The sequence below is a fragment of the Hemiscyllium ocellatum genome, chromosome 1 (assembly GCF_020745735.1).
Source record: "Hemiscyllium ocellatum isolate sHemOce1 chromosome 1, sHemOce1.pat.X.cur, whole genome shotgun sequence".
NCBI lineage: Eukaryota > Metazoa > Chordata > Chondrichthyes > Orectolobiformes > Hemiscylliidae > Hemiscyllium > Hemiscyllium ocellatum.
In genome coordinates, this window is record NC_083401.1 from 71,153,300 (window position 1) to 71,174,911 (window position 21,612).

Here is a 21,612-nt window from a genome sequence, read left to right on the forward strand (position 1 = left end):
GCTCCCAGTAGTTTTGGTTTGGGTGGTGGACCAAAGATTGACTTTTTTTAATTTCTCAGTGGGGCATTGTGCTTTTGTTGTGTGTAAATTTCATTTTTTCCAGTAGAATTCATAATTGTGGTTGTCTAACCTCAACAGGAAGATGATGCAATAGTAAAATTCATCTCAGTGTCCATAAAACCAAAGGATATGAGAAAAACAGGCTACCCAGCCTACTGAGACTGGTCTGCCATTTGATCATAACTGACATGACTTCATGCGAAAGTGGGAAGACATTAGCTAAGATTCACTAATTTGGAACAAGATTTTCATGGATAGCAGGATTTCCCACACTGTCACCTGAAGAGTTGGCAGGGAATGCTTCACCACAGGTCTCCATTGCCACATAATTGGTCTGGCACTCTGAAGGGCTTTAATTGGTGACAGGGCTTCTACTTGGGTGGATATCCTGCCTCAGACTGTAATCCCAGCACCGCCAATGGCAGCAGTAGCCAGGTTCAAGTCGAGAGTATGATGCTGGAAAAACACAACAGGTCAGGCAGCATCCAAGGAGCAGGAAAATCGACGTTTCGAGCTTAAGCCCTTCATCTAGATTGAGGCTGTGAGCCAAGGGGGTGGTGAGGTAGTTGAGAGTGCGCTAGGAAGATGGAGGTGGGGATGAAGGTGATAGGTCAGAGAGGAAGGTGGAGGGGATAGGTGGGAAGGAAGATGGACAGGTAGGACAGATCATGAAGGTGGTGCCGAGTTGGAAGGTTGGAATTTGGATAAGGTGGGGGGAGGGGAAATGAGGAAACTGGTGAAATCCACAATGATGCCGTTTGGTTGGAGGGTCCCGAGGCGGAAGATGAGGTGTTCTTCCTCCAAGTGTCAGGTGGTAAGGGTTTGGCGATGGTGGAGGACCTGCATGTCCTTGGTGGAGTTGAAGTGGTTGGCCACAGGGCAGTGGGGTTGCTTAGTGTGGGTATATCCACCAGAGGTATATCTCCTTCTCCATCCCTATCCATTTTCTGTGACTGCCTCATCAGGTCAACATCCCTTAACAAACCATCCTCCCCTCCTGCCACCTTCCCCTGCCACCGCAGGAATTGCAAAACCTGTGCTCACACCTCCACCCTCATCTCAGTCCAAGGCCCCAAAGGAACCTTCCATGTCTATCAAAGTTTCACCTGCACTTCCACATATGTCATTTACTGTATCTGTTGCTACCTTCGCTGTGGTGTCCTCTACATTGGGAAGACTTCGCAATGCACTTCATCGCAGAGCACTTCAGAGAACATCTCCAGGACACCCACACCAACCAATCCCACCGCCCCGTGGCCGAACACTCTCCCACTCTGCTGAGGACATGCAGGTCCTGGGCTTCCTCCATTGCCATACTCTTACCACATGACACCTAGAGAAAGAACACCTCATCTTCCACCTCAGGACCCTCCAGCCCCACTGCATCAAAATGAATTCACCAGTTTCTCATTTCCCCTTCCCCCACCTTATCCCAGTTCTAACCTTCCAACGCGGCACCACCCTCATGACCTGTCCATCTTCCTTCCCACCTATTCACTCCACCCTCCCCTCTGACCTTTCACCTTCACCCCAACCTCCATCCACCTATTGCACTCTCAGCTACCTCCCCCCTCAGCCCCAACCCCTTGACTCACAGTCTCATTCCCAATGAAGGGCTTTTGCCCAAAATGTCGACTCTCCTGTTTCTCAGATGCACTGACTGGCTGTGCTTTTCCAGTACCTCACACTTGACTCTGATCTCCAGCATTCTGCTGTCTTCACTTTCACATAGCCATGTTTGAGACTACCCAGAATCTAGGTCTTGAGTCCAGGACCAGGAAAGTCCAGGTGGTCTAGAGGTGAGGCAAGAAAAGGAAGTGAGGCCTGAGGGGGCTAGGAAGGCAGAGGTAGTGGGTCATGGTATCCAAAGGGGCAGATGTTGGTAGATTGAGGACAACCTTGAGTGAAATGCCCTTCACCTCATGTTGACGCTCAGCAGGATGACCTGGGATCCTACATGATGTTCCTGGCAGCCTCAAAATTAATATGGAGCAGGAAAGGGCTCCTATGAGGCCAATGATTAATCATTCATGGGATTCAACTGGGGTGAGGGCAGGCAGATTGCCCTCGGTTTTGCCCACACCTTGGAGATCTGAGAACAGGTAAGGGGCAGGCAGGAGGGGGAAGGGAAAGCTGTCCAGGCTGTTATAGTTATTCGGCATGCAAATCTGCTGACAGGACATTGTAAAATCCTGCTTCTGACTTAGAACAGAGTCCTTGTTGAAAAAAAATGTTTTTCAGTTTTGGAGATGGTTGAACTTGGATGTACCTCCTTTAAAGCTGAAATGAAAGAGTAAAAAGCAGCAAAAATGATGGAATTATTATCCATTACAAGACACCTTTCTCAGGATTAGTGGGATAGTGGTGAATTAAATTGATTAAATGGAAAAATAATAATAATTTGGTGAAATAATTTTAATGATTTTTGGGTAATATATGACTTGAGATGCAAGCATAATAACCCCATGTGCCTACATTTCTTTGAATGACATTCAAATTTACTGCTTAAGTGAATGTAAAAGAAATCTAATGGTACTATTGAAAGAGGAGCAGGGAACTTCTGGCAATGATGTAGTTCTCATACAATATCAATAGATCAGAATATCCAGTTATTATCTCAGTGTTGCTTGTGGGATTCTCTGTGTACCATCTGGCTCTTTGCTATCTTTCCCAATATTAGAACAGTGACTACATTTCCCATCTACTTAATTGGCAGCAATGTATTTCAAGATACCACCCTGAGGTCACTTAAAGCAAGTTTTTTCTTTACTTATTTGTCACTAGGATCGCTCATGTCTTTCAATTATAGAGAGCAAATACTCTGTAACATCAAGAAACTGGAAGAATCAATTTGACATTGTACAATTTTGGGAAATAGATGTTAACAGGAAGTTTCTATGTTTGCTGCTTGTGGAAGTACATTGACATTCTACACCTTTGATTGCTGAGCTGATGATGACAATTTAGTGATACCAAGAGCAAGCAGCCAACACAGTTAAGATTAAAAATCACACAACATCAGGTTAGAGTCCAACAGGCTAAGAGTCACTTAATGCATGCTCAACCACTGGTGTAACCCTGTCATTGACCTCAAAGAAGTGGTTTTCATATTTAATTGATTAGAGATGGTTAGAGGGAGGAATCATGGATTGAAAAAGCTTAAGTCTTGTATCAATGAGGTAATGGGATTATTTGAGGAAGGAACTAACATGGTGAGCCATACAGGAGCAAGTTAGAAGAGGGCCTAAGACATTTCGCAAGCAGCACGTGAAGGAGCAGGCAAAAGGAGGGATCTGTGACAGGCAGTCTACATCAGTTAGAGGACCAGGCAAGGAAAGGAGCCTGTGACAGGCAGCCACACATTCCATTCATTGGAATGGAATAGAATTGGTTCTTAAACTTAACAGACAAAGGAGCTAGCATTTTATTGAGTTTCTGAAAAGTGTTTAAACCCCTTTGCTATTCTTAAGTTTGAAAATCATATAAAAACTGGCAGTAAACTTAATATAATATATAAAACTCAATATAATTAAGGAAGTAGTTAATTATTTAAAACTCGTGAAGAGTGGCAGGATGGGTGATGTGAAAGCTGCATCATATAGAAGCTCCTGGATACCATATTTGTAATGGACTATTTTCAGAAACTGGCCAAGCACTGTCTCCCAGTATTTATGGGACATGGATAAACTTACATATTGAGACTGGATGACTCCGTCCATACTAGTCCAGAGGCTGTGAACAAAGCCATCAGGCTACACAATATAACTCTACAAACTATCGATCCATCAATATACCTTCAGATTTGGAACCACTGCATCTCAATGTGGATTCTTTGTATTTAAAAGCAAAACCGATCTGTCAACTGATAAGGATCTTCCCTATTGAAACTGCCTTCATAAGTGAATAGTTTTCATGGCTAAATCTTATTTTTTGACTTAAGTCTGAGTTGAGTCAGATTTCCTACTGTGTTGCTTGCCGCAATGTTCAGCATGTTTTCTAAGTTTCTTATTAAGTTCATCTCATTAATTAACTCCCAACAGGCTGATTGTGACTCACTCCTGGCCTATGGAGTCACTGGCTTCCTTTACCAAGACCTCCCCGACAGGATCACTGATCATGGCTGACAACCTTGACTTACTGTACTGGGACCCTCTGACTTATGGGTGCAGGCAAGAACACAGAACATAGAACATAGAACATAGAACAATACAGCACAGAACAGGCCCTTCGGCCCACAATGTTGTGCCGAACATTTGTCCTAGCTTAAGCACCTATCCATGTACCTATCCAATTGCCACTTAAAGGTCACCAATGATTCTGACTCTGCCACTCCCACAGGCAGTGCATTCCATGCCCCCACCACTCTCTGGGTAAAAAACCTACCCCTGACATCCCCCCATACCTTCCACCCTTCACCTTAAATTTATGTCCCCTTGTAACACTCTGTTGTACCTGGGGAAAAAGTCTCTGACTGTCTACTCTATCTATTCCCCTGATCATCTTATAAACCTCTATCAAGTCACCCCTCATCCTTTGCCGTTCCAATGAGAAAAGGCCTAGCACTCTCAACCTATCCTCGTATGACCTATTCTCCATTCCAGGCAGCATCCTGGTAAATCTCCTCTGCACCCTCTCCAAAGCTTCCACATCTTTCCTAAAATGAGGTGACCAGAACTGCACACAGTACTCCAAATGTGGCCTTACCAACGTCCTATACAGCTGCAACATCAACTCACGATTCTTGAATTCAATTCCTCTGCTAATGAACACTAATACACCATAGGCCTTCTTACAAGCTCTATCCACCTGAGTGGCAACTTTCAACGAGCTATGAACATAGACCCCAAGATCCCTCTGCTCCTCCACCTTACTAAGAACCCTACCGTTAACCTTGTATTCCGCATTCTTATTTGTCCTTCCAAAATGGACAACCTCACACATGACAGGGTTGAACTCCATCTGCCACTCCTCAGCCCAGCTCTGCATCATAACTAAGTCCCTTTGCAGCCGACAACAGCCCTCCTCACCTATCCACAACTCCACCAATCTTCGTATCATCTGCAAATTTACTGACCCACCTTTCGACTCCCTCTTCCAAGCCATTAATAAAAACTACAAACAGGAGAGGACCCAGAACTGATCCCTGTGGAACTCCACTTGTAACTGGGCTCCAGGCTGAATATTTACCATCTACCACCACTCTCTGACTTCAACCGGGAAGGACTTCAGTGAAGACTACTCCCCTAAGAGAGTGAGACATGGATGCCTGCTTGCTGCACATTCAGCATGTTTGCCATGTCCGGCACATGGAGCAGATGTGAGATTGACACAGCACACTGCTACACAACAAAATGTGCTTCCTCCACCCATTGACTGGCGGCTGGTTCACTGCAAGGCAAACTGCCTGTTTGTGTGATGGTGATCATTAGCATAGCAAGGCAGGGATGCTGCGAATATGTAGACAGCTGCTAAGCAAGTGAGTACTAATGAACAAATAAGATCCTTGTGATGCAACCTGGTCCAGTCTGTGAGATGGGTGCCTGTCCCTGTGCACCAAGTGTCCTTCCTGCAGCCTTTCAATGCTAGTTACTAGTGAGCCATGCAATGCAGGATTGTGCTTCCACTGCCAGTGTATAGTAGATGTGCCAGGATGACTGTGATGCGCTGGCTGACTCTGGATACCACTATCCATGGAGGAGGAGTGCACTCAGCTGGTGCCCGTGGATTATGTCCTGAGACGTTATTGCAAAGTGTCCAACATAGAGATCGATTGGAGCAAGTGGTGAGTTGAATCCACATTGGTTTCTTTGTCATGTTTTCCTGATGTCTAGCTTATTTGGCAAAGAAGATGGGAATGTTAATAATAGTGAGGTGAGGTGTGTTTAAAAAGGCATTTAGCAAGGGTTAGTCCCTATAAATTAGCATCTCGCTACTGCCTGGCCAGAAGCTCACCATGATCTTGAATTAATTGCCACAGAAGGCCATGGAAGCCAGGTCACTAAATGTATTTAAGACTGAGATAGATGGGTTCTTGACTATCAAGGGGATCGAGTGTTATGGAGAGAAAGCAGGGGAATGAGGTTGAGAAACTTATCAGACATGATAGAATGGGAGTGCAGACTCAATGGGCTGAATGGCCTAATATCTAATCCTATGTCTTATGGTCTTATAAGCCTTGCCAAACCTCTCATCCAGTACTGCCGTATATCTCACCAAAGCCCACATCAGTCCTCTATTAGATTCCGGCAATGGAAATCATGAAATTATTACAACAAGTAAGTAGATACAGATTTGGCAGAGACAATTTGTAACCTTCTTTGTTATGGTATATATGTTAGATTTTTTAACAAACATGTTTCATTAGAGTGGTAATAATAGCAACTGAAGAGGATAGGTGAAATAAAATACCAACTGACAGCAATGGCAAGTCTAAACATCACAGAACTCTCAGCGATGGTGTTTGTGAGTATGATATTGATTTAACTGATGGAAAGAATCACAATATTATTGTCTGTGCGTTCATTTGTAAGTTGATTTAACTTAAAAGCAGGGCCAGGGACAGATGTTTTTAAATTTATCAATGTTGCAATTAACTATTAAGAGTTGTAAGCCTTGACAAATGTCTCCCCTTGGACTTTCTCAGGATGAAGTGAAGAGATAGGAATATTAGAGGGCAAGTTTCTGTTCACCTACTTACACTTCAAAATATCAAAATGAGATGGATAATATTTTCATTTAAAAAGGTTACTGAGGTTTGCATAACCAAGACTGGAAAACTGAGTTAAGACAAAGATCAACCATGATCTAATTGAATGACTTACTCATGTTCTCGTGTCCCTCTATGTATTTGAGATTACATTTAATTTGTAAGTGTGCAAGACATCCCAAAATTGAAATTTCCAAGCATTGACTCAATTAAATAAGTTCTAATAAATCAATGTTTCAAAATTATGATCCTCACTCAATCTGGCACAAATTATGTTTGGTTTTGAAATAATGCAACCTGAAAATTAACAGAACAAATCAGAATAATTCTGATCATATAATGACTTGCACCATGGCTGAATACACTGCTCAATGTCCTGGTGAGGCACACAGACTAGTTTAAGCTGAATTAGCTGATTTCAGCAAAGATGGAGTAGGAGTCTTACTATTGACCTCCACATCTATTCCAAAGTGAAGAATTAGCCACTGCTCTTATTGCAGTCTGGAGATGTCCCTTGCTGCTGCTTTCATGTGTCTAAGTATGAAATGCAGACAGAATTCAAAGCAGGACATGCTAGAAGTGAACAGCAGGACAGTCATTTACTGGAGAGATCAAGTGCAGAACGTTCTTTAGAATTGAAAGATATTAGAGATGAACAGCATTTATAAAAGGGGGAGAAAACATGAAAAGTACGAAAAACATAGGAACATCAAACCCTTGAGTCTATACTGTCATTCTCTTAGATCATAATTGATCTGTACTCAGCTCCATTTATCCATCCACTGCTCTATAATAATCACTCAATAAAAAATCTTTCATTTTCAGTTAAGCAGAATGAACAGTATCTTAAATTTATGTTTGATACTTTACAGGGCTGTTTTGCCTGAATGCTTCGTGAATTAAAGACTTTAACTTGGGCACATTTTCTTATGTCAGAGTATGCTTGTGATTTGTTTGAGTGAATTAGACTATACATCAAACAATACTTAAACAGATGAAGGAGGAAATAAAAATTAATCAAACATGTGTCTCTTTGTTGCATGTGCCAAGACGTCAGCTATTAAATAGTTAAGTTCCGGAGGTGGATTGTTGAGAAGTAAAGATTCAATCTTAATCAACTGTTCTCCATAGCCCTCTCCTCCTAGCCTGGAAAAAGGTTTACACCACTGCTTTGAGCTTCAACACAGCACCTGAGGCATCATGTTAAAACAGCTGAGCAGTGCTTTCTAAAACTCCAGCTGCAGGAAAGAATATGGTTGAGTGTCATTTCCCTAGGCAATGGAATATTTCTTCCTGTAAACAGACCCATGCTGCAATTGCTCGCAATACAGAAAGATCCCTGCAAAGATTCTTAGTTCAATCTGCTGAACGCTGGAAAACAATTAGATCTAGAACTGAACTTGTTTCTTTTCTTGTTATGATTTCTTAAAATCTTTAAAATAGAAACAATCAGAATGCGAGCAATTACATCTTATTGTGCCATCATGGCAAAGTGTAACACCAGTAAAGAAATAATTGGCCTAGGCAGTATTTAGGCTACACACAAGTCTTTGCCCCCATACCACCTCCCCCACCCGACATCTTGGAACCCTGTCAGCACATCCTTCTATTTCATTCTCATTTATGTGCAAACCTAACTTCCTTTGAACGTATGTATTGCTGTTTTCCCTCAGCTCCTCTTTGTAACAGCATATTCTACATTGTTACCATGCTTTCGATAAGTAAGCTGTTCCTAAATCCACTCTTGTTTGGTAGTAATTATCTTGCATTTAAGGCCTTGATAATGACTACACTGCAAATCATAAAATCATTGAACAATACGATTTTCGTCCATTGTGACTGAACCAATTATTTGGTAGCGCTTCAGAGCTTTGAAACTCATTGCACTTTCGGCTCCTTCCCGATAGCCTTGCAAATGTTTTCCCTTCAAATATTCATCCAGCTCTTTCAAACGTTAGTACAGGATTTACTTTGAGGGAGTGTATTCCAGATCACAACAATCTCTGCTCGGGAAAATAAATAAACCTTTTCTCTTTGCACCTCTCGCTTTTTTTTTGCCCATCACCATATTTCTGTGTTCCTGGTTACCAATCCTTCTGCTGCAAAGTTTCCTTTTTGCTCTACCAAAATATTTAGAATTTTGACTATGTCTATTAAATCTCTTCTTAACTCTATCTGCTCTGAAGAGAACAAACTCAGCTTTTCCAATCCCTCAACATAACTGAATCGCCTCACCCATGATTGTAAATCTCTTATGAAAACTCTCCTTTCTAAATAGCAGTGTTCAGAATACAGTGCAAAGTTCCCCCAAAGACCTAAAACTACTGTCTTGGAAAAAAAATTGCGTTATTTCCTTGTTTTTGCTTTATGCCTCAATGAATAAATATTTTCCATATAATTTTTGAAATTTGTGAGTACCATGTCACCTGAAAGTCCACATAATAGGCATTTATTGAAAATAGCAAAACTCCAAATACCAACCTTGGGGAATGTTTTTATTTACTTCCCACTAGTTCATCACTACTCCACGTTTCCATCTTGTTGCTAATTTTGTATCCATAATATGCACCCATTTAATCCCAACAGGCTTTAATTTTGTTAGCACCTCTATTATTTGACATTTCATTGAATATTTTGGAAGATCACATCAAATCATCAAAAACCTCAAAATAATTAGGCTAAATATGATTTACATTTAATAAAGCAGTGCTCATTTTCCTTTGTTAGTCATAATTTTGTCCCTGATTACTGTTATCTATCAAGATTTCCCCATCACCGACATTAAACTGATTAACCTAACATTGCCATGTTTCTTTCCCCACAATTTTACAATGGGAAGTAATAATTGCAACCATCCCAATTTGACGCCAATCTTACTATCTAAGGAAGACTGGAAGGTTTCTACAATTGCCATAATAAAATAAAACCAAAAGCTGCAGCTGTTGGAAATCTGAAACAAAAACAAAAATTGCTGGAGAATCTCCACAGAACTGGCTGCATCTGTGGAGTGAGAAACAGAGTAAAAATTTCAGCTCCAGTGACAGTTCATCAGTTCTACTTTTGTTTCTATAATTGCCAACCTTGCCTGCCTCCAGTATCCTAGGAGGCAAAATTGTATCCTCAGCAACTTTGGACTACTTGCTGAGCAAAATGTATTATGTAAGCTGTAAGTGACACTGCACTTCTTCAGTTCATTTCACACTATCTTGATCCCCATCCTAATGCAAGCAGTGGAAAAATGTCCAGTAAACCAGAGGAAGAGAGAGGGGGAGAAAGAAAGAAAGAAAGTGCAGGAGTGAGGCTTGGTGATTGTTGGTATTGTGAATGTGCAGAACTGAGGGCATTTGTTCTTTACTCGTTCTGCCTCTAGTTAAAAATTGAGATCAGTGACTTTTAATAGTAAATCAAATTGATCCAACAGTCTAGCCTGGATTTTGGACTTAGTGATGGAGGATTGGCACTTGCCATTCAATAGGTTTACGGACTTTTCTTGGTTGATAACTTCAAATTCAAATAATTTTAATTAATTAATTTACATGATTTATTTTGCCCCATTTATTCCTATTTTACTATTTCTATTGAACTTTCTATATTCAGTTTGGATTCCCACTGTATTGTGCACCTTATTTTCTCAAAAGACTCTTTTATTGGACTCATTTTAACCACTATGTCTTTTATCGTCCCCATTCCCACTTGGGTGCCGTCCTTTATTCATTATAGGAATATGGGTCGAGAGTGCAGTGCTGGAAAAATACAGTAGGTCAGACAGCATCCGAGGAGCAGATGAATCAACATTTCAGGCATAAGCCCTTCAGCAGGATTGAAGCTTGTGAGCCAGGGAGGTGGAGAGATAAATGGGAGGGGGGGGGGAGCTGGGGAGGAGGTAGCTGAGAGTGCGATAGGTTGATGAAGGTATGGTAATGATGATAGTTTAGAGAGGAGGGTGGAGTAGATAGGTGGGAAGGAAGATGGACAGGTAGGGTAGGTCATGAGGGCAGGGACAAGTCGGAAAGTTGGATCCAGGATAAGGTGGGGGGAGGGGAAATGAGGAAACTGGTGAAATTCACAGTGATCCTGTTGGTTAGAAGGTCCTAATGTAGAAGATGAGGTGTTCTTTCTCCAGGCGACAGGTGGTTAGGGTTTGGTAATGGTTAGGGCTCAGGACCTGCATGTCGTTAGTGGAGTGGGAGGGGGAGTTGAAGTCTTTGGCCATGGGGCGGTGGAGTTGCTTTGCGTGTGTGTCCCAGAGATATTCTCTAACTAGAAATATTAAGTTCCTAATCCTTCCTTTCTTTCATCTTGAATCTGTTGTTCCTATCATATTTGATGGCATATGTCCGCATTTCAATATTTATTATCCTAAATGCATTTATGCAAATGCACTCCAAAATCATCTTAGAAATTTACATAATGATAGTGCTACTTAACCCTCTCAGTTTTCTTCATATTTTGGCCAAGATTTTCACCTTGATGTATGTCTCTGCTGTAGCAACAAAGTCAGAAGAAGTAAGGAATCCCAGATTATTCCCCAAAACTCAGCCTTTCCCATTTTTGTAGGGTGGGTTTGGAAGGGGGTCATAGTTCATGCAAATGGCCAGCTCCTCCACTGAATTCCTATTTTGGTATCCTGTTGTCTTGAACCTTGGGTATGGAGATGAGATCAGAGAACAGCAGATCTGTCCTCAGTGCATTTCTTCTGTATAGCCACAATACCCCATTGGAAGGATGAGGTTCCCCTGCAGATATGGTCACAGGACACATTACAATGGGGGTTATGAATCCTTTGGGTGGGGTTTTTCAGATATCTATTGTGGGTGAGATTAATGAATCCTTTTAGAGTAGAATCAGATGCCATTTGGGGCTGATAATTGTGGACAATATTATAGAACAGAACCTACAGATTTATAGAATCCCTGGAGTGTGGAAACAAGCCTTTTAGTGTAACAAATCCATATTGACCCTCTGAAGAGTATCCCACTCAGACCCATTCCCCTACCCTATTACTTTTACATTTTCCCCTGACTAATGCACCTAACCTACACATTTCTGAACACTTTGCACAATTTACCGGACCTGCACATCTTTGAACTGTGGGAGGAAACCGGAGCACCTGGAGGAAACCCACGCAGACACAGCGCAAGTGCAAACTCCACACAGACAGTTGCCAGAGGCTGGAAACAAACCTGGGTCCCTGGCGCTGTGAGGCAGCAGTGCTAACTACTGAGCCACCATGCAACCCTAATATTGTCTGTATAAGATGCAGAAACCCTTTTGAACTAACTCCACCACCAAGAACTTTCAAGGAGTGTCAACAGTGTTGACCAGCAAGAACATGGTCCAGTTTAATGTCATTCCCTTTATAAGTCAAGCTTGTCATTTGAAATTATGTATTTACCTATTCAGTGTTGCCTCTTGGTATAAAGTACTCAGCATTTTTGTTTGCTCTGTATTAAATTCTGTGTTTGACTAAATTCTCTTCAACAAGATATTCAGCAAATTATTTCATTAAGTTGATTCTCCCAGCCGCGTGTGGAGTAAACCCATTTTCTTTATATGCCCTACCATTCCCTCTAATCCACTACCCCACCATCTCCTTTCATTATCTCAAAGATAATCTCTCAACTCTCTCCTTTCTAGATACAAAAATTCCTCAGTTCCAAAAGCTGTGACTTTAGAAGACCTCTTGAAAATCCAAACATGTACCACATTATCTTCATCTACACACCTTGTGACTTCTTCAAAGATTTCAATAAGGTTAAGCACACATTATGTTCCATTTGAATCCCATGCATCGGCAATATTTTTAGTATCCGCTCATAGCTTCAGTTTTTATATCGTACCTTTGAGTGGGTTGCATTATGTTTCCTACCAGTGATTTTATACCGACTAGTCCAGAGCTCGTGCTTGTGTGTATGTGTGCATGCACGTCAAAGGTTTAGTTATGCAGTACCTTAGCATTTTCCAAACAATACTTCAGATTTTTTTCTGAAACTGTATTTCCCTTTTTGTTCTTACCTTTGTTGCCAATGTATTTAACTTATGCTGTTCTCCTTATTTTCAGTTTTACCCTTATCTCTTTTTATCTGTGATGGTTCATTATTGCCCAATATCATCTTGTCAATTACTGATATATAATTTTTAACTCATAAGATATTTACTGCTGATATTCTCTGACTGCCAATTTTGTTTTGAGTTTTAATTATTTCAGCCTTTCCTATAGAGTCATAGAGATCTACAGCACAGAAAAGGCCCTTTGGCCCATCAAGTCTGCGCCAGTTAAAAACAACCACCTTACTATTCTAATCCCATTTGTCAGCACTTGGTCCCTAGGCTTGTATGCCTTGCATTGCAAATGCTCATCTAAAAGTTTCTTAAGAGTTACAACCTCTTGCACCCTTACAGGCAGTGAGTTTCAGATTCTCATCACCTTCTTGTGGAAAAAATGTTTTCCTCACATCTCCTCTAAAACCTTCTTGTATTATATCCACGTTCTGGGCTATTGATCCCTCCACCTTGAGGAAAAGTTCCTTCATGTCTACCTTGTCTATGCCGCTCTTAATTTTATACATCTCAGTTATGTTCCCTCTCAATCGTGTCTGCTCTAAGGGAAACAACTTCTGTCTATCAGCCCAGACCACATTCTAGTAAATCTCCTCTGCACTCTCTTCAGTGTAATTACATTCTCCCTATAATGTGGATTCTAGAACTGCACACAATATTCTGGTTGTTGTCTAACCTGCATGTTATACAATTCCAGCAATAGTGGGCGGCACGGTGGCACAGTGGTTAGCACTACTGCCTCACAGCGCCTGTAGACCCGGGTTCAATTCCCGACTCAGGCGACTGACTGTGTGGAGTTTGCACGTTCTCCCCGTGTCTGCGTGGGTTTCCTCTGGGTGCTCCGGTTTCCTCCCACAGTCCAAAGATGTGCGGGCCAGGTGAATTGGCTAAGCTAAATTGCCCGTAGTGTTAGGTAGGGGGTAAATGTGGGGGTATGGGTGGGTTGCGCTTCGGCGGGTCGGTGTGGACTTGTTGGGCCGAAGGGCCTGTTTCCACACTGTAAGTCTAATCTAATCTAATCAATACTTTGCTGCTCTTAAACTCTATGCCTTGGCTAATAAAGGCATGTATCTCATATATCACCTTATCTACCCATCCTGATAGCTAAAGGGATTGCTGTACATGCACACCAAGTTCCCTCAGATTCTCTATGTTTCCCAGGGTTCTACTGTTCATCATGTATGTCCTTACATTGTTTGTTCTACTCAAGATTTCATTCCTAATGTTTCGGTCCCCAAAAACTGGTTCCTCCAGTTCCCATCACTCAACAGGATTGATTCCTCTCTGGCCTCTTGCACTCATGGTGAGAAAATAATTTTGAACACGGCAAAAATGGAATTTCCATTTCCTCAGCACGTTTTCCAGGTAGTTTATAGATGACTCAAATTTGTCATCATTAATCTCCCATGTCTTTTACTTATTTGATAGATTTTATGGGATGGTTCTTCCTTTAGTTCACATCTACTGTGATCTGAACGCAGATCACCCATCTTCAAATGACTGATTCTTTCTTATTATTTGGCAGCACAGTGGCTCAGTGCTGCTTCACAGCACCATGTTCGATTCCAGCACTGAGTGTGGAGTTTGCACATTCTAGCCATGTTTGTGTGGACTTCCTCTGGGTGCTCTAGTTTCCTCCCACAGTCCAAGGATGTGCAGGTTAGGAGGATTAGCCATGCTAAATTGCGCTGTAGTATTCAGGAATGTGCAGGCTTGGTGGATTAGCCATTGTAAATGCTGGGTTACAGTGACAGTGTCAGGAGCTAGGTGTGGGTGGATGCTCTTTGGGTTGGGGGTAGGGGGGAGCTGGAGGTAGTACAGACTCAATATGTGAATGGCATCTTTCCACACTGTAGGGATTCTCTTTCTTAAGGTCACTTAAGTCCCCTTTTTCTATTCAGCTCGTACTGTGGAAATACAAACAGGACAGAGATTAAATTCAACAACATGTTCCAGTAAATGTTACCCATTTATTTCTGGATTCTACTTAAGAGCATTTGTTGTTTTATGTTGTGAAAGACTTTGAAGTGTTCTACCTTGGTGGTTATTGATTCTGGATTTATGACTTGAAGCTCGAAAGAGCAATTCACAGCTTTGAATTTTTGTTCCACTGCAGAATGCAACACCGAGATGTGACAAGGACACACCTCAGCTGTTATTTCCCAAAATGTTTTGGCCATCTTTAATCTGCTTGTATAGCAAATAAAAACATGTTTCATAATCAGGACTCCTGGTATAGGACTCGAGTTCACAAGCACAAAATTAACAAACCTTAAATGTGATCAAAGATTAGAAGATGTTTTTGTTTTCTGCAGGATTGTAGCCATCCCAATTGCCCAGTAAAAGGAGATAATGGTGTATCAATTGATTCCTTCAAGTGGATCTAGCTGAATAATTGGCCAGAGATGAGACTGAAAGTTTTCAGGATGTGTACTGACAAGCATGGTCAAATATCTGACAGAAAAGATAGCAAGGCAGCTGTAAAAATGAAATAGTCTAGGTATAACAAATGCAGCTGCAAATTTATATCTGTACAGCAGACTTGTGCTCAATTGTCCTTGGGTTGTTAGGAAAGAAAATACAATGTTTCCCTTAGGAGATTGAGTAAATGGGATGTTCCAATGCACTGTTCCAATTGAGTTGAACAAATGTGAAATTGGCACTGCAACTTCATTCCCCTGATTGAGGCCTTGGCTCAAGCGCCTGTTGCATTGCTGGCTGTCTCAGCACTCAACAGAGAAGTAAGCATCATTATTAATATTAAATAGAGCAGACCATCATCTTGACTATGCTTTTTTGGCTAAGTCTGAGTTGCATTAAGTCTATTGTAGATATTCTCATTGTGGGGCTAAGTGAGTTCGCTTGCTGTATCTTACTAACTTTGCCTCATTAATTATCTACTCTGTGCCCATTGGCATCATTTGCACCTGAATTCCACCCTAACTCACCAAGAGGAGATTTGAAGAAAGACTAGCATCTCCTGCACCTCCTGCCCTGGACATGGCAAATGGGGAAATCAGTGGGCCAGTTTGTGGGAAAGATGCTGAAGCTTCTGTTCGATGGGCTAATGTATAGACAGGCTTTCTTCTTTCTCCTGGGACCAACACCATACAGTATGAAACCAGACCATGCCAGTCTGGTCCAAGGTTGCCGCTCATAATAAAGTAGTCTCAGCCATCTGGAAGAATGCTCAGCAATGTAGGAAGAAGGTCAATGACTTTCTCCACTTTGCCATCTACTCTCTCAAACCTTACACTCGCTCTGTTGCTGCTATTGAACTCATCTCCCACCAAGGTTCCAATTGATCACTCTCATTATTGTTGTGGTTTTGTTCACCGAGCTGGAAGTTTTTGTTGCAAACGTTTCGTCCCCTGGCTAGGTGACATCCTGTGAGGCTCCAAAGCACTGATGATGTCGCCTAGCCAGGGGACGAAACGTTTGCAACAAAAACTTCCAGCTCGGCGAACAGAACCACAACAACGAGCACCCGAGCTACAAATCTTCGCACAAACCTTGAACTCTCATTATTGCTTGAAAATCTTCACCAGTCACCCTTATTCACCCTGTACCTCAATTTCTCCAGCCACTTTCGCCCTCTTTGCTGACTACAAACTCACTCATAACACCTCCTATTCTGCACCAGTAATAAGTGTGCAGCTCACCTTTATCTCCTGTTATATCTGTCTGTCTGTCTCTCTCATTCCATGAAGAGAACAGCTCACAACAGAGCTTGTGGCAAAGATGATTTTCTGCAGCACGTGGCTAGCTGCAAGCAAATTGGGAAGGCTGTGGACGGGCTTGGAGAAAGGGCAAGGAACTGACAGATGGTTTGCCATGTGGGAAATTGTGAGGTTATGCATTTTAGTAGAAAGAATAGAAGATTAGACTATTTTCTAAATGGGTAAAGGCTTCACAACTCTGAGAGCAAAGGGACTTAGAGGATCCTAATTCAGTCTTCTCCGAAGGTTGAAGTATTGGCAGTTAGGAAGGCAAATACAATGTTAACATTAATTTCAAGAGGGCCAGAATTCAAGAGCAGGGATATTCTGCTTAGGCATTAGAGGACTTTGGTAAGACCACATTTGAAATATTGTGAACAGTTTTGTGTCCTGTATCTAAGGAAGTATGTGCTGACACTGGCGGGGACCCAGAGGAGGTTTACAAGAATGATCCCTGTGGTGAATGGCTAGAGGAGTGGTTGAGGACTCTGGGTCTGTATTTGATGGAGTTTAGGAGGATGAAGGGTTGATCTGATTTAAACTTACAGAATAGTGAGACACCTGGATAAAGTAGACATGGAGAAGATGCTTCCACTAGTAGGAGAGATTCAGGCCTGTGGGCACAGCATCAGAGTGAAGGGATGACACTTTAGAACTGAGATAAGGAGGAATTTCTTCAGCCAGAGGTTAGTGACGCTGTGAAACTCATTGTCGCAGAGGGCTGCGGAGGCCAAGTCATTGAATATATTTAAGACAGAGAGAGAGAGAGAGACCGAGAGACAGACAGACAGGTCCTCTTAATCTTGTGAAGAGGATTAAGGGTTGCAGGAAGGCAGCTGTATCATGGACTTGAGAAACATATCAACCACAATTGAATAATAGAGCAATCTTGATGGGCTGAATGATCTAATTCTGCTCCTATGTCTTATGGTATGTGCAGAGTGTAGGAGAATGCTAATGGACATGTACACCAAGATGCTGGATGAATTGGCTGGCCCACTAGACAGCCTCCTACTATTGTTGACGAGCATGGAGGAACCAGTTCCAGGTTGATGGAGGGTGCTGCACAGACTCTCCATGTCTTTTGCTCCATCAAGCTGTCATGCTGGAGGCTCAGAGGGAGTTGCCATACACCATTGAAGCCTAGTCTGATGAGGCCCTGTAGGTCTTCTGTCCACTTTAAGATCGTACAGCAACACTCTGCCAAATCAACAACAAAAATACACATCTCCAAAACCACCCCAGAATATTTCCAGGCACTTTGCAGCAGCTATCTAAAATTGCTTTATTTTGTTATGATCAAGTAAGGAGAGGTAATTTAGCTCTTCTCTGTTTAATTCCCTCTTGGATAGTCACAATAAATCTATTTCTATTTAAAACACATTTCTCATACTTCAGTTAAAATGTAGTTAATTAAAATATATTCAGTCAATTATCAAAGTTGTTTTGTAGTGAAAGAAAGAAGAATTTTGTTATCTAAAAATTCCAAGAAAAAAATAAATAATGTGTGACGTAAAACACAGACACAAACAAAGGGAGAGTGCCTGTACAAAAAGGGGAAAATAAATGTTACACATTCAACACCCTTTGAATTCCTGAGGTGTTAGACTCTTAAGCTGAGACTTAAGTTGTTTAATGGTTGTTTTATATCCTTGGCACTATTGGAATTTATTGATAATGCTGATTACTCAGTGAATGCTTGAATTCCCAATTTTTCACTGAATACTATATTCCAAGATGATGAAAGAAATCGGTCGGGGGTGTGTGCGTGTGCGTGAGAGAGAGAGAGAGAGAGAGATCTAACACTTGTTGCTTTAAATTCATTTTTCTTTTGCCCTCCCTGCTGTGTTTCTTTTAAAAGCATCTGTTGAAATATAGCTCAGTATGCTTTCTGGCATCTAGATCCATTGCCTTTCCAGGCTGGCTAACTGACAGATGAGTCTTTCACCCACTGATGTGTGAAATTATCAGACATACCATAGAGTTGTGTGAGACATAAACAGGAGACACACATTTCTTAATGCTGGCTCAGTTGCCTGGTTTTGTTTCTTTATATAAAATGGCAATCTCAATGCAGACAGTTCTGTTTATCCCACCTATCTCAAAGAAAATACCTTACTTTGCAGCCATTTTAGGATCATATTTCATCTTTCTTAGAATGTCCATTTTATTCCAGGAATGGCCACAGACATAACAAGCAGATGATAGATGCTAAAATTCAGTAATCCATGTTTATCTTGATCGTAAGAGGTTCCAACTTCGGAGTTTGGGCCATTAACTGATGCTGGTGCTAATTCCTACATTTGACCAAGCCTTGCAGCAGAATGTTGTGTTGAATGACAAGAGAATTTACTTACTGGTCCTGTGGAGTCCAAATTTAGCCATGCATAAATTCATAGAGCCACATGATATAATGGGAAGGCAAATACAGAAACTTCCAGCATATGCACAGAAGGGACATATGAGGGACCTCCTGAAAATTGTGAATGTTACTGGAAATCACTAGCAGTATAGTGGCCATCCTGAGGAGGGTGATCAGCTTCCTTATTGCCATCCCTTGTACTGCCATTTGATTCATACTTTAAATGTCTTTGCTCAGCTGAACAGCCTTTTCTCACTCTATGTGCATGCCCTCCAGTTCTCTGATTACGGTAGCTGGAATACCTTTTTTTTTTGAATAAAGAAGCTTACATTGGCTTAATTTATGTATTATCTTGGTTTTTCTGTTAATACCAGAACGAAGCAACAACATCAACGACTGTAGTAATACTTTAAGTTGGCCATTTAGTTCCCAAGTATATTTTTAATTAACATGATAAAATAACTTCTTCCTATGGTGTGTATGTGAATCCGACAGCTGGCTGAATAATTGAGATTCAGCTAGCTGACTTCGCAATTTCTGAAATAATGATGAAACATGCACAAACCTATAATTCCTCCAGTTGCAATGAAATTTTCAAACAAAATTATGATATCACACTTACCAGAAAACAATAGCTATCTTATACAATGTAAGAAAGTGTTGAATGAGGCTGGTTGGTCTCCTGGGCTTCTAGTTTCCTCTCTATGTTCAAGGACACTAACTTAATGCAGTTTAAAATTCTTTAAGTGCTGAACTTGCAGGTTTTAAAAGATACTACCTTATCCCAAATCCAACATTTGCAATATGATGGCCTGGAAACCGATTGTAGCCAATAAGATGAGGGGCAGGACATGTCCTGTACACAGCTGTTCTGCTGATCTCAGGACCTGTGTTAAGTTGGTATTTGAACGTCATTATCATAAGTCAGATGGGAAGGCTGCATTATTTATTAGCTTTATCTTTCATTGCTACCACTTAAAGGCAAGAAAACACTCTTAACATTAAGTATACCCAGAGTTTGGACAGCAGGGGATCGAGGTAATAGGCAGGTGGGAAGCAGAAAGTCTTCCAAGCGACTCTTCTCACACCAGTGGGAAGTGGTTTCAAAGGATGTCAATGCTCAGACTTTAGCTGACAGGTCAATGTAATGTTGAATGAAGGCTAATCATATATTCTGCCAAGGGCATCTGTTCTGATCTCATGTGGTTTGGTTGCAACTTTTATTTGATAATGCTCTTGTGTATCATTTCAAGTGGATCAAAGCAACTTCTTCTCAATATTGCTATTCTCTGCAATGCCATAAGAAATTCAGTACTTTCATTAGAGATACCAAAGTATACTCTGAATCAGTTTTTTTTACATCATATGACCAGACTAGCCCAGGCTCTGCAATTATATCGCTCGGGTGGAGTTTTGTCTCGCTTTTTGCAATCCCAAGTAACTAACTTGAAGGGACTGTTGCTTGCCATGGTGTAGCCAGCCTATGACCTGATGGCCTGATCAGAACGGAGGTGACACAGTGAATTGGTGTAACAGGAACAAATATTACTGCAGCCTGGAAGCTGTACACAGATCTTCATAATGTATTGCTGTAGCCACTCGCAAACACTAACAGAGAAGAATTCCTTTCTAATCAGAAACATGTCAGACTGCTGATGGGGATTATGCAAGGCAGTGTGCATGCAGTCTACAGCAACTGTACCTATAGAACCCTCTGGTGAGGTGAAACTTGATTTCCCCCTTATTGCAGTTTCTCTCTTCATTGGAACAGAGATGCAGATGTTCCTCTTGATGTAAACAGTCTTGATGACCTCACTGATACAGCACTGAGGTTTGACTTGCTGCAGCTTAGGCAGGGTCTAATGCAGTACACTTTAAGGATGCATAAGCCATGTTACCCATGCCATAGATCTTCACACATATACTAATCAGAACTAGCACTACTGCACAACCACCTCTTTTGTCTGCTGCACTTATGTTAACTTATTAGAGTACATATCCAACATCTGATACTGAGTGAGCAGAAATTTCTTTTAATTAAATGTTTAGAAGATCAAAACCATTGTTTCAGTCATCGCTCTGAACTCTGTTCCCTCGATACTGACTTCATTCATCTCCTAAGCAGCAATCTAAGACTAAACAAGTCTATTTACGAACTTGGTGTCACATTTTATCCCAGGAAAAACCTCCAACCACTCCAACCATAAACCTCTTATTTCCACTTTTGTGACATAACTTGGCTTTACTCTAGTCTCTGCTCATCCACTACTGAAAACCTCCACTCATGTCTTGTCACCTCTAGACTCAAGTATTCTAAAAGAACAACAAATATATTGCTGTTTCCCAGTGTTGCTGGGTTACTTTCCTGGAATTCCCTCCCAAACACCTTTGTGGTTGGACCTACATCAAATGGACTGCTGTAGTTCAAGAAAGCAGCTCACCATCACCTTCTCAATGACAATTAGGAACTGGAAATAAAATACTGGTCCAGGCAGTGATACTCAAATCGCATGAATGAACAAAACATACAACTGGCCAGACTACTAAAATGTCCTGTCTAGAAACATAAAGTAATCCACAATTTTGCTGCCTGTACCTTACCGTATACCAAATCTCATTCAACAATCATCCTTCATTTATTCCGCATCAAACAATGACTTAAGCCTGGATTTCCTGCATGATGAAAAGGCCAGGGTGCCTTTTAA

General features: G+C 41.4%; 1 protein-coding gene across 1 annotated transcript in view; it reads right to left on the minus strand.

Annotated features, from left to right (window-relative positions):
• LOC132818799 (potassium/sodium hyperpolarization-activated cyclic nucleotide-gated channel 1-like) overlaps positions 1-21,612 on the minus strand; it is a 270,979-nt gene that overhangs the window by 42,795 nt on the left and 206,572 nt on the right. The gene's annotated exons all lie outside the window — the stretch shown is intronic.